At 41.0% G+C, this 13,557-nt stretch overlaps 1 long non-coding RNA gene across 1 annotated transcript in view; it reads right to left on the bottom strand.

Annotated features, from left to right (window-relative positions):
• LOC111550461 overlaps window positions 1–10,679 on the bottom strand; it is a 102,344-nt gene extending 91,665 nt beyond the window's left edge. Inside the window, exon 1 of the long non-coding RNA XR_002734040.2 lies at window positions 10,551–10,679. This is a non-coding gene — a long non-coding RNA (uncharacterized LOC111550461). The remainder of the gene's footprint in view (window positions 1–10,550) is intronic.
• Between the last annotated feature and the right edge of the window lie 2,878 nt (window positions 10,680–13,557).

Here is a 13,557-nt window from a genome sequence, read left to right on the forward strand (position 1 = left end):
GACTCCATCCCTACCCATACCAGCAAAGATAAGTGGAGCACTTAGAGTTCCACCCTCACCAGTCACCTGCTGGTGTAGTTTCAGTGAAAGCCAAGCAGGGCTTTCATCCCCACCAGGTGATAATAAATAACCCTTTTCCCTCTCAGACATGGCATTAGTGGAGACTATGTAGGGAGCTATGACTTCCACTCCCACCCAGCAGTAACAAGGTAACCCTACTCTTCCTAGCCAGGAAGTTATTAGTGGAAGCCTACTGAGGAACAGGAACTCTCAACCCCAACCAACTATACTGAGGAGCCACCCCTTCTCCTCGAGTATCAACAGAGGTTGAGTGGTGAACCTAGACTTCTACCCCAACCTGGCAGAAATTTTAGGTGGTACCCATTCTTCTCTTTCCACAGTGATGTCAGAGAGAGTTGGTTAAATCTTATTTAAATAAGAATCAGTCTGATAATGTAATACTCAAAATTTCTAGATTTCTGCCAAAAATCACTCATCATACAAACTACCAGGAAAATCTCAAATTGAATGAAAAAAAATTATGGCAACACTGACGTGACAGAGCTATTATTATTTGACAAAGCTTTTAAAACTTTACTGTCTCCACAAAGAAACAAAAAGCATCATCAAGAAAATAGAAGATACAAGGAAGAACCAAATAGAGATTTTAGAACTGACAAATAAAGTAATAGAATAAAACACTCAATAGATGGGTTCAAACACAGAATGGCAGGAACAGAAGAAAAGATCAGTGAACTTGAAGTAGAACAATATAAATTACCTAATCTGGATAGCAGAGAAAAAAATAGAAAAAAAATGAATAGCACCTCAGAGACCTATAGGACAACAGACATGAATGATATTTATGTCATTAGTGTTCCAGAAGAAGAGGAGAAAGAGGACAAAGCTGGAAAAAGAAATGAAGAAGTAATGGCTGAAAACTCTCCAAATTTGGCAAGAGGCTTAGCCTATAGATTCAGGAAGCTGAGTGAATCCTAAACAGGATAAACCCAAAGAAATTCACAAGGAGACACATTATAGTCACACTTTTGGGAACTAGAGAAAGAAAAATCTTGAAAGCTATAAAAGAGAATTGACACTTTACCAAAAGGGGAAAAACAATTCCAATGACAGAGATTATGGATGCCAGAAGAAAGTGGTGCAATATTTTTCAAGTGCTGAAGAAAAAGAACTGTCAACTGAGAATCCTATACCCAGTGAAAATATCATTCAGAAACAAACGGAAAATCAAAAAATATTCTCAGATGAAGGAATACTAAAAGAACTTGGTTGGTATTGTGACTTTGCCTATAATCCCAGTGTTTTAGGAGGCCCAGGTGAAAAGATTGCTTGAGGCCAGGAGTTCAAGACCAGCCTGGGCAACATAGTGAGACTGTCTCTACAAAAAGAAAAACAAAAAAAGTAGCTGGGCATGGTGGCATGGACCTGTAGCCCTAGCTACTTGAGAGTTGGAAGCAGGAAGACCACTTGAGCCCAGGAGTCTGAGGCTGCAGTGAGCTATGATCACACCATTGCACTCCAGGTTGAATGACAGAGCAAGACCCTGTTTCTCCTTATTGTTTCAGAAAAAAATACGTAAAATTTATTCATTAAGTGAGGACAAAATTTCTGTATCTCTGGCAAGTCAAGTTATGTCATCAAAGTTGTTTAAAAGTAGAAGTATGCGTGGGCAATAGTTTTCATAAGAATCAGAAAAATTACGCAGGTTTTACAATATGGAGTATCCTTTCTGAGACCCTGTTTCTATTAAAAAAAAAATTGTCACAATAGACCCACAAAGACCAGCTCAAGAATATTCTCTAAGGAAATATTCTCTAAGAAAATAATAAAAGCAGGAATCTTGGACTATCAAGATGGAAGAAAAAAATATAGTAAGCAAAACTATGGGTAAATAAAATTGACTTTCCTTCTTTCTTTGAGTCTTCTAAATTATGTTCAAGGGTCAAAGCAAAAACTATAACATTCTCTCCTGTGTTCTTCAATGTATATAGAGGGAATATTTAAAACAATTACATTATAAATGGGAGAGAGTAAAGAGCTGTAAAGGAATGTTTCTATACTCCACTCAAGGGAAATAAAAAACCACATGGAACCAAATGAAAATAAAAATACAACACATGAAAGAAGCTAAAACAGTACTTCAAGGGAAATTGATGGCACAAAGCCATAGTAAATTAGAAAGAAGGAAAATCTCAAATCAATAATCTAAGCTTCCACATCAAGTATGTAGAAAAGCAAAGCAAAATAAAGTCAAAGCAAGAGGAAAGAAGCTAATAACAAAAAGTAGAAAGCAATGAAATTGAAACAAAAAAAGTAGACAAAATCAATGCAACAAAGAATTTATTCTTTGAAAAGATCAATAAAAGAGATAAACCTCTAGGAAGACTGGCAAAGAAAAAAAGAAAGACACAAATTACCACTATCAAGAATGAAACAGTGGATATTACTACAGACCCCACAGACTTCAAAGGATAAACACTCATAAATTTAACAACTTAGATGAAACAAGCCAATTCCTTGAGAATAACCAACTATTACAACTAACCCAATATGAAGGAGATACTGTAAATTGCCCTATAAGTATTAAGTAAATTTAAATTCTAATTTTTAAAATCCCAGAAAAAGAAATCTCCAGGTATAGATGGTCCCACTGGAGAATTCCACCTAATGTTTAAGAAAAAAGGAATAAATTATTGATACATGACAATCTGAATGAAAATCTTGAGAACTATGCTGAGTAAAAAAGCCAATCCCTAAACGTTACATACTATATGCTTCCATTTTTAAATGACAAAATTATAGAATGAATGAATTAGTGGTTGCCAGGGATTTAGGAAGAGATGAGGCTGGGAGTAAAATGGTTGAGGAATCCTTGTGGTAATAAGTGTTCTTCATTTTGAGTGTATCAACGTTAATAACAATATTGTTATTGGTTGTGATATCATAAGCTAGTTTTGCAAGATGTTACCATCAGAATAAACTGAGTAAAAGATATATGGAATCTCTTTGTATTATGTCTTAAGATTACATATGATTCGACAATGATCTGAAATACAAAGTTTAATGAAAAGAAACAACAGTTAGATGAGAAAATTACCCCCAAAAAGCTGTATACAAGTGCATTGAAAGTATCAGGTACCTAAGAATAACTCTAATAATAAAACAGGTGTAAAAGCTCTTCGAGATTAGTTTTAAAACTTCATTAATAGTCATTAAGGAAGACTTAAATATATGCAGAGTTACCATCCATCTTGATGGATTGTAAGACTCATGAATTGGATATCAATTCTCTGGAAATGCATCTATAGCCCATAGATTGAATGGAACCACAATAAAAATTCTAACAATATTTTGAAACTTCGTGAGCTGATTCTAACATTTATACAAAAATACAAAAGATCAAAAATAGCCAATATACTCTTGAAAAAGAACCATATGGGAGGAAATGCTCTTCCACAAGTTATAATAAATAAGATAATGTGGTATTTATGTAGGGATAGACACATAACCATTGGAAGAAATAGAGAGTGCAGTCGCCAATCCAGACACATATCATCATGGAATTTATTTAAAAAGGAGCTCTGCAGAGCATTGGTAAGAGAACTCCCTTTTCAACACTGGTTGTTAGGTATCTGTATTAGTTCGTTTTCACATTGCTGATAAAGACATACCTGAAACTGGGAACAAAAAGAGGTTTAATTGGACTTACAGTTCCACATGGCTGGAGAGGCCTCAGAATTATGGCAGGAGGCAAATGTCACTTCTTACATGGTGGTGGCAGGAGAAAAATGAGGAAGAAGCAAAAGTGGAAACCCCTGATAAACCCATCAGATTTCATAAGACTTACTAACTATCATGAGAATAGCACAGGAAAGACCAACCCATGATTCAATTACCTCCCCCAGGGTCCCTCCCATGACATGTGGGATGGTAGATACAACTCAAGTTGATATTTGGGTGGGGACACAGCCAAACCATATCAGTATCCATGTGAAAAAGTTTTCAATTGAATCCCTACCTCACATCATACACAAAAGCTAATCTCAGAATGATTGAGATTGGTTGATATACGAAAGGAAAACCAACAGAATTTGTGGGAGATAATACAGAGTAATATAATATGGAAGAAGATCTTCATGACTTTGAACATACCTTAAATAAGGTATATTAAATAAGAAACAAAAGCACCAATCACATAAGAAAATATTTAAAACATCAGACTACATTAAAATTAGGGACTTCTGTTTATCAAAATATACTAGAAAGAAATGGAAACAATAGAGTGGGAGAAGATATTCCCAACACATTCAACTGACAAAAGACTTGGATCCAGAGGGCAGGCTCAGTTGCTCACGCCTGTAATCCCAGCACTTTGGGAGGCCAAGGCAGGCACATCACGAGGTCAGGAGTTCAAGACCAGCCTGGCCAACATGGGAAACTCTGTCTCTACTAAAAATACAAAATTTAGCCAGGCGTGGTGGCGAGTGTCGATAATCCCAGCTATTTGGAAGGCTGAGGCAGGAGAATTGCTTGAATCCGAGAGGCAGAGGTTGCAGTGAGCTGAGATCGTGCCACTGCACTCCGGCCTAGGTGACAGAGCAAGACTTTGTCTGGAAAAAAAAAAAAAAAATACTTGGATCCAGAAAGGGGAAAGGACTTTGACATGTCTCACAAGTGGAAGTACAAATGGTTAAGAAATATATTAAAAGGCACTCATTACATGAATAAACAAGGAGATACAAATTCAAACCACAGTGAAAAGCCACCATAAAAGCATCAGTTAGGCAAAAATTAAGAAGTCTGACAATACAAAGTATTTGCAAAGATATGAAATAATAAGAAATTTCACACACAGCAAAAGTATGGGAGTGTAAATTGATACAACTTTAAAAACAATGTGATAGGATCTAGCAAAGTTGAAGATATGTATATGCCATGAACCAGTAATTTCACTTCTAAATTTACACCCTACAGAAATGTATACACATATGTATCAGGAAATGCATACAGAAATGGCCATGTGAATAATGGCCATTATTCATAATCAGCCCAAACTGGAATCAGCTCAAAATATCCAACAACAATAAAATGAATAAGTGAATTGTGGTATATTTATACACTTAAATACTATATAGAAATACAAATGAATGAACTACAGCTACACAAAACAATATGAATCGATCATAAAACAATGTTGAGTGAAAGAAGTAAGACACAAAGGAATACACATGGTATTTATATAAAGTTCAAAACAAGCAAAACTAAATTATATTTTTAAGGGATGTTTATTTGGCAGAACTATAAAGAAATGGAAGTAATTACTATAAAAGTCAGAATAATAATTATCTCTAGAGGGAAGGAAGGAGGGAGTTATGACGGGGAAGAGACACATGAAGTAAGGACTTCTGGGATCCCAGCGATGTTTTTGCTCTTGATCTGCATAGTGATTACATAGTTGTTCACTATATTCCATCTCTGTGCTTTACATACTTTTATTTTATGATTTTAAAAGTTAATTAAAAGTATATATGCAAATGGTTTTAAAAACCAGGCAAATGTGCATTGCAGGACTCTGGCTGGATTAATTTTCTTTTTTCAGGGCCAGGCATGTGACCAAATCAGAGCCAATGAAAAACCAATCTTTTTCCAAGACTTCTAGAAAAGAGACTTTTGCCCCTTTTCACTATTTTTTTCCCACTCCAGAATGGTCTGGAGCTTCTACAGGGGCAAGTCTTCCTTTACTGGCTAGTCTAGTCCAGTCTAGTGTGCTCCAAGCCAATGAATTGAATAAGAAAATAAACAGTTAAACATCCATCCACCTTGTTTCCAACTCCTGGTCAGCTCCGTGGGTGGTATAAGACAAGGAAAAAATATGGTCCTTTATGTTTAATGATCTGACAACCTAATTTTGGAGACAGGACTAAAACATATGAAACGGGGCTGTGGTGGCTGTACAGGGCTGAAATATAGCTACACATCTGTTCAAGGAAACACCCTTACATTGGTAAGGTAATGTGGGAAAAAAGAAAAAGAAAAAAAGGAAGCACCTTTAGGAGCTAAGGAAATTCTGCCAGTCCTAACTTTCTCAAATTCCTTTCCAGCCAGTCTGCCAGAAAGTGGGTGTGCTTGTCACATCAAGATACAGAGACTTTCACATGTGCAAATCCAAATTTACTTGAAAGAGACACAAAAGAGAAAACAGTCGAAATCAGAGTCTTACTTCTAGCAGAAATAAGTATTGATGTTTACCAAAAGATATGTACTAGAATGACAAATATGCACTACTTGTAATAGCCTCCTCCAACAGACAATTACCCAAATATCCATCAGCTCTAGAATGGATAAACTGTTGTCTATTCAGTCAATGGAATACCTTAAAACAAGTAGAATGAATGAACTATTATATGTAAAAACATGGAAGTTTAGTGAAAGAACCAAAGACAAAAGAACACATATTATATAATTCTATTTATATTAAGTATAAAAATTAAAAACTAATTTGTGCTCTTACAAGTCAGGATAATATAAGCCCAGGGTGAGCGGTGAGTAGGTGAGTGCCTGGAAGGGGCAGGCAGGGTCCCTGGGCTGCCGGTAGTATTCTGTTCTCAGTCTGGGTGCTTGTATGTTCAGTCTCAAAATTCCATGGACTATACACTGATGACATGTGCACGTTTCAGTGTGTATCTTATACTTCAATAAAAAGTTAAAACTATAAGAAATCTAAAAATAAAAAATTGACTTCCATGTAATTCTTGTATAGCATCTTACAAGCTGCAAAGCATGCTTAAACGAACTTGTAAGGTATGAAGTGAATACCTGTATTTTACAGATGTGGAAATTGAGGCTTAGAAAGATGAAATGATACACACATATTATCACACGGTCGTCAAGAAACAGAACTGAGAATGACCAAGGCATGGGGGCTCTAAGTTCTATACTAGTAACAGATGGTTATTTCCTTAGAAGAAGGAAGGCTTTTGGTTTGTCTATGCTGTTCTTCAGGAGCAGAGCTGGGGTGGGTAGTGGAAAGCAGTGTGGGGGGGAAGCAAGCTCATGAGCAATGCGTGTAAAGTGCATAGCCCTGAGCGTGGCACATGGAGCCGTAATCAGCGCTACTTTTCTCCCTCCACGTAAGCCCTTTTCCAGGGAAATAGCATGGGTCGGAACGTTGAACAGCACTGGGAGGTCTGGAACAAACACTGCTCACCTCCAGACGGAGTGACCAGGCTAGGGCCTCAGGCTTGTATCGAAGCCTCCTATTTGACTGCTGGAGCAAAACTCTACTGGGATCAGGTCTGTGGAGGCAGCGCTTCTATTTGGGCTCAAATTCCTTACTATCTATAGGGCAAGTCAGGAGCAGAGGAGCAGAGCCCAGAACATGGTGGAAAGACCCAGTGTGATAAGGGAGTTCCCTGACAACTCTCATGTCCAAAAAGTGTGTAAGTGTGTGTGTGTGTGTGTGTGTGTGTGTGTGTGTGTGTGTAGGTGGGGTCTGTTGTGTGCCCTCTGCTACATTTTTACTTTCATGTCATCTGAGCTAGCCTGGGCAAGGTGGAATGTATGCACTGGCTCCTGCTTAGACCCAAGCCAACCCTGTGCTCCGAGCCCCTCAGCACTCAGAAACTTGTGTTTCTAGGTCTGGAAGCCAGCCTTGTTTCTTTACCCGGAGGGGCTAAAAAGGTTTTCCCTGTAAGCCTCCCCGCTAGCCGTAGATTTCACATCATTACAGCGACACCTAGTGGCCAAGTGTGAAAGTCCATCCAGCCCCCCTCCTCCATAGAGGCTCTGGAAGCCAGGGGAGGAGGAGTTTATGGATTCCAGACACTTCTGCACTTCACATACAGCTTCCAGGAGTCAGTGCTCCCCGCGCTGCCAATTCCGCACAGCTCAGCTCTTAATCACATCCTGTCCTGAGTTGCCCTCGGTTTCATGTGTAATCATTTAAAATCATTTTATCTACCCAATTATACCAAGGATATGAGGCTAAGGCTATTAGAATCACATCTCTTTAGAGTTGATGACCTACTTGTTTTTCAGATGGGAAATGCAGATGCCGAGGGGTGAGGGGAATTCCCAGCTGCTGAAAAGTGAGGTTTGGACAAACCCCGTATCTCCTGAGCACTCCCAGGGCAGGGCTTCCCGTGGCACCATGCCATTTCCTTGCATCATCCCCAGTGCTTGCACACAGTAGGTGCCTGGCACACAGAAGGTCCTCTATAGACATGCCTGACTCAGATCATAGTCTTCTATGCTTGCCACTGAAGTGACTTTCACTTGTCATCTGGGCCATCTCTTACTTCTCAGCCTCTTGAGAGATCCGATCAATTAAAGTGGGCACTCTCTCCATAGTAGGCCATTGTCTTTTTCATTTATAAAGCACACTGTAGATTCAGGAAAGACGAAATGAAGATGAGACACACAATTTAAAGTATCTCAATCCCAGCATATGTTCAGATCAAGTGGCTACAGTGGGCTTCGTAAGCTTCAGCTCAGGGCTTCTTAAACTTTCACATGCATCTAAATCTCCTGGGAATCTTGTTCCAGCACATATTACGGTTCCATAGGTCTGGGGTGGCACCTGAGATTCTGCATTTCTAACAAGTTCCTCGAGGCTGTTGAGGCTACCCTTGCTGCCAAAGCTAGGAACTGCACTTTGAGGAGCAAGGATGCAGATAACTACCTCCACTCCAGCCAATTGCTTCCGAGAGAGCCCCCCCTCAGCCCCTGCTGCAGCCCCTCTGACCTGGCTTCAGAGGAAAAGAAACGCACTTAAGCAACCGTGAGCACTGTGGCCCCTTGGTGAGTCATTCCAAGTCTCTTTCCTCACCTTCTCCACTGTCCGGAAGCTCCTGCCCTCAGGCAGTCTGAAGCAAAGGTAAGATTGAAACTGAACAAAAATGACACAGAAAAGGAAAGGTAGACTTGCTGCTGATGTGCCTCACAGTGTTCCTGAGGAACAGCCCTGCTTGCTTGCCATTTTATAATTAGGTACTAATGACATCCCCATAAACCACAGGCTTCTCTTTTTAATTATAAAATATACTTTAATTTATACAGTTTAATTATAAGATACGTTTATTCACATTTTTTCTTTTCTTTCTTTTTTTAAATTTATTTATTTTTTGTTTATTTTTTTTGAGACAGAGTCTTACTCTGTCGCCCAGGCTGGAGTGCAGTGGCATGATCTCAGCTCACTACAACCTCTGCCTCCCAGGTTTAAGCAGTTCTCCTGCCTCAGCCTCCCGAGTAGCTGGAACTACAGAAGCATGCCACCACACCTGGCTAATTTTTGTGGTTTTAGTAGAGATGGGGTTTCACCATGTTAGCCAGGCTGGTCTCCAACTCCTGACCTCAGGTGATCCACCCACCTCGGCCTCCCAAAGTGCTGGGATTACAGGCATAAGCCACCTCACCCGGCCTCATATTTTCATTTGTACTATTCTTTTCCTACCACCAAATACACCAAAAATGTTCACTAATGCTAAATTAAGAAAAGAAGGAAATGGGAATTTATTGAGCCATTATGATATGACCAATACTATGATGAGTATCTCCATGCATGTTATTTAGTGTTCACAATGCTCCTGTAAGGTGGTACTATTACCCTGTTTACAGATGGGGAAAACTGAAGCTCAGGGAGATTGAGTAAATTACCCAGGACCACACAGCAGGGATAGAAGCCCATATATATTTGATTGAAAAGTTATTTTTAGTCAACAAATTCAATTCAAGAAATACAATGATAATAAATACTAGCATTTGCATTGTGTTTACCACAGATCAGACAGTGCTCTAAGCATAATGCATTAATTCATGTAATTCTCACATCAATCTTATGAGGTAGGATCACCCCCATTTACAGATGAAGAAACTGAGTCACAGAAGGGGCAAATGACTGACCCAAGTCACACAGCTATTAATATGAAGTGATGGAACTGGGATGGCAATCCTGACAGCCTGGCTCCAGAGAGATAGTCTCAAACAGTATTTCATATTGCCTATCAATTTCCTTCTAATTTCTTAATCTTATAGTTGAGTAGAAATTGCCTCTTCCCTTGTTGTTTCACCCTTTTCTTATTCAGTGTATACTGTACTGCCCTAAAAAATTTCTGTTTACCATACTAGTAAGCATCTATAATTCTGTTTTCGAACTAGGACTGCTTAGGGCTTTGGGCTCTCTTTGTATGCAGCAAAGGCTGGGGTCTTCCTGAAGAACCTGTTTCTCCATTAGCTGGAAGTTGAAGGAGTCGGAAAGAGTTTAGGAAGTCATGAGCTTCTCCATCAGCTAGTCACCCTCTCCCACCTTGGCTGGCTGGCCTAAAGCCAGAGGACAAAAAGATGAGGCTCAAGGGTTGGCTGACAAACTTTGCCAGGCTGGCCCTGTAAGAGTCCACTCTATAGACACAATAAATGTTGGCTGCACACACAGGGCGCTTTCCCTACTACTGGCAGTGTTTTATCACTTTGCATTATTTTTTAACTTCCAATTTCCTACTTACCATACACACTTCTCAGTCTTGTTTTCCTACCTGAAGGTTTCCAGAGGGTGAAAGTGGCTTCATATGTCTGTGTGCACAGGAGTTGCAGCTTTATAGATCTATCCCAGCTCTCCAGGTAGCTGTGCAACTGTGAGTGGGTTATTTGAACTTTTCTTGAACTTTGGCTTCCTCACCTGTAAAGTGGGAATAATGAGAATCTACTTCGAAGGCTTGCAGCATCAGAATAATAAATCTAAAGTGCCTTGCTTGTCATAGGCCCATAAAAAGTAGCCATTGATTAATACAATTTATAAATACATTCTCAGTGAATGAACGATATGAATAAACAGAAGTTGAGACAGCTAACCTGACTCCCCAAACCAACAACTTTCTTCAACATGGACATTTAGAATTTGTGTGTGTGTGTGTGAAAACTCAGTAAAAGGAGAAGCTCGCTTAAAGTTGTATGGGAAGAGTACAAGGACAAACTTCCTCAATTTTTCTAGCTTTGCTAATTTCAGGGCCTATGCTGATCTTAGCAGCTAGGACAGGCCTCTCAAAAACTTCGTTTGTCTCAACTCTGACCCAGCTCCAAATTTAAACCCAAACCTTTCCACTCGAGACATCCAAAATGACTGTATGTTTTTCTTTTTGGGGAGGCTAGGTGAGAGGAGTGTGTCATGTCACTGCTTTCTACGGACAGGACAAAATTACTTATTTTGTTGTTGCTTTCGGAGAGAAAACTAAGTTATCAAAGGAACTTAAGGTACTGTGGTAATATGAGTGCACCCGCTGATAAGACTGAAAACTCTTTTGAAAACAAGAAACAAAGTCTGAAAGCAGAAAATACTTTTTCTTGTCTCCAGGATGATAATAGACTTTAAAATAATATGGGTTTTTTATCTGTCTTTTTTTTCTGCATGCTGTGTCAAATGAAGGAGGATTTGTCTTAAAAACCAATTCATTTTTCAAATCAAGACATGCCTGGTTTACTGATTATAGAATCCCTACTTTTTTTAAAAAAGGATTGTGTTTGACTTGTAAAAATAAAATACAAATAACATCACTCATATGCTCAATGTAATGGCACATGACTCTTTAAGTTTGAAAACTTCTACACTTGGGTTTCTAATGTGATTACAATGGGTTGTAAAGTGAGTGAGAGAAACTCGTTTCCCAAGTTAGGATGTTTATTTACCACCTACTGGAATCCATGACAGTTTGGAGTAAGACAATAATAGGCTAGAAGGAAATGAGTACTGTTGACTCATGAATCCGTGCACCCTGTGCTAATTACAGTGCCTCAGTTTCCCTATTTTATAAAATGAAGCTGTCACTTGCCCGTCTCTCTGTAGTGTTTGCAAAGTCCAGGGAGATAATAGACTTTGAATGCTTTGAAAATACCGAATATATTATAAATGCTAAATAACCATAATAATGGGGAGTCTTTAATAACAGGGGTCCTGTAATAATACTCATCAAGTATAATAACATCACTAACCAGAGTGCGTCCCTGTCCTCTTAATCACTGGTTTGTCTCATGGGAAATTGGCGGAGGATTGGTGCCTCGTATGGGTTGGTTTTAATGGATTTAATGCAGAGCCCCTCAGTGAGGCTTGCAGGGAACTCTCCAACGAGCAGGGTAGCTTTTAGGAAGACACGCCCGTGCAATTGGGAGAGAACAGAACAGAGGCATCTTCAGGGAACGTGATTTTAAAATCCAGTTCCTAGCAGGTTGGGGAAAGAAGGAAAGGTATTTTTGGAACCCAAGAAATTTGTGGGCATGCGGATATGGCCGCTGGGGCCAGTGTGGCCACCCAGTCCTGCCACAAGATGGCGACAGTCCAGCTGGAAACGCCTGCCGGGGTCCCTCGGTTTCCAGCTCGGGAAGGACTGTCCCCGCCGACACAAAGAAGGAATCTTCCGAATGGGAAAGGAGCCTGCGGTCGCCCTCCCGGCGGAGATTGGAAGAGGCGGTGACAAAGGCTGCCCGGAGAAGAAGTGGGCAGCCTCCTTCTCAATTCCGTGGGCTTCAGCTTCACAGGGCCGATTCCCCTTTTTGGGGATTTTGTGCAAAAGCACCCGAGAAATTCCAGGTTTGACCCCACCCTCTGCTCAGAGGCCGGCCAGATGCTTCCCGGGGCGGCGACATTCCCAGGATTCTGGCAGGGGGAGTGGGAGCTTCCCGGGGCGGGGCCGGGCCAGGCTGGGCCCAGCCATGAGCCCTCCCCTCCCTCCCTGGCCCGCGCCCCGGCTGGGCAGGGCGAACCCCGCTAGCCCCACCCCTGGGGCCCTGTAGCCTTTGGGGTTCAGGACCATGGACCTGAACACCCGAGACAGCAGCGCTCGGAGGCCCGGAGTCCCAGTGGCAACCACAAAGGCGCTCCCTCCCCTCCTGCAGCACAGTTTGCCTGGGGAACGATCTAGAGGTTGTCTGTGGCTTGGGGGCTGGAGTTCTCTTTGTCTTCTTTATTTTTGTTTCATTTTGAATGTGAGGAACCACCACACCCGCGTTTGTTTTAGACTGGTGCAAACTTGCTTTGGAACAAAGTGTTAGGAAACACAGATTCCCATCTCGAGGTTCCAAATGCAGTTTATGAGACCCTACTGGGCTGCAGCGCTGGGCCCTGGCCAGCCTGGCCTCTATTGTCCAACTCTTGGCCGGACTGTGGCATCCCTGGTCAGATCCCTGCTCCTCCAGCCCAGGTCTTGGCTAGCACCGGGAATAGGAGAGGGAAGCCCAGAACAGCGGGGTCACTGGCCCCAGCTTGGGTTTAGGGCTCTTATCTGCCCTCCCTTCTGAGTTGTGGGGTAAGAATAATAGTAGCAAAGATCAGCCAGGCGCGGTGGCTCACCCCTGTAATCCCAGCACTTTGGGAGGCCGAGGCAGGTGTATTACCTGAAATCAGGAGTTCGACCAGCCTGGTCAACATGGTGAAACCCTGTCTCTACTAAAAATACAAAAAATTAGCCAGGCGTGGTAGCGGGCGCCTGTAATCACAGCTAGTTGGGAGGCTGAGGCAGGAGAATCGCTTGAACCCGGGAGGCGGAGATTGCA

This window comes from Piliocolobus tephrosceles, chromosome 15 (genome assembly GCF_002776525.5).
Source record: "Piliocolobus tephrosceles isolate RC106 chromosome 15, ASM277652v3, whole genome shotgun sequence".
Taxonomy (NCBI): Eukaryota; Metazoa; Chordata; class Mammalia; order Primates; family Cercopithecidae; genus Piliocolobus; species Piliocolobus tephrosceles.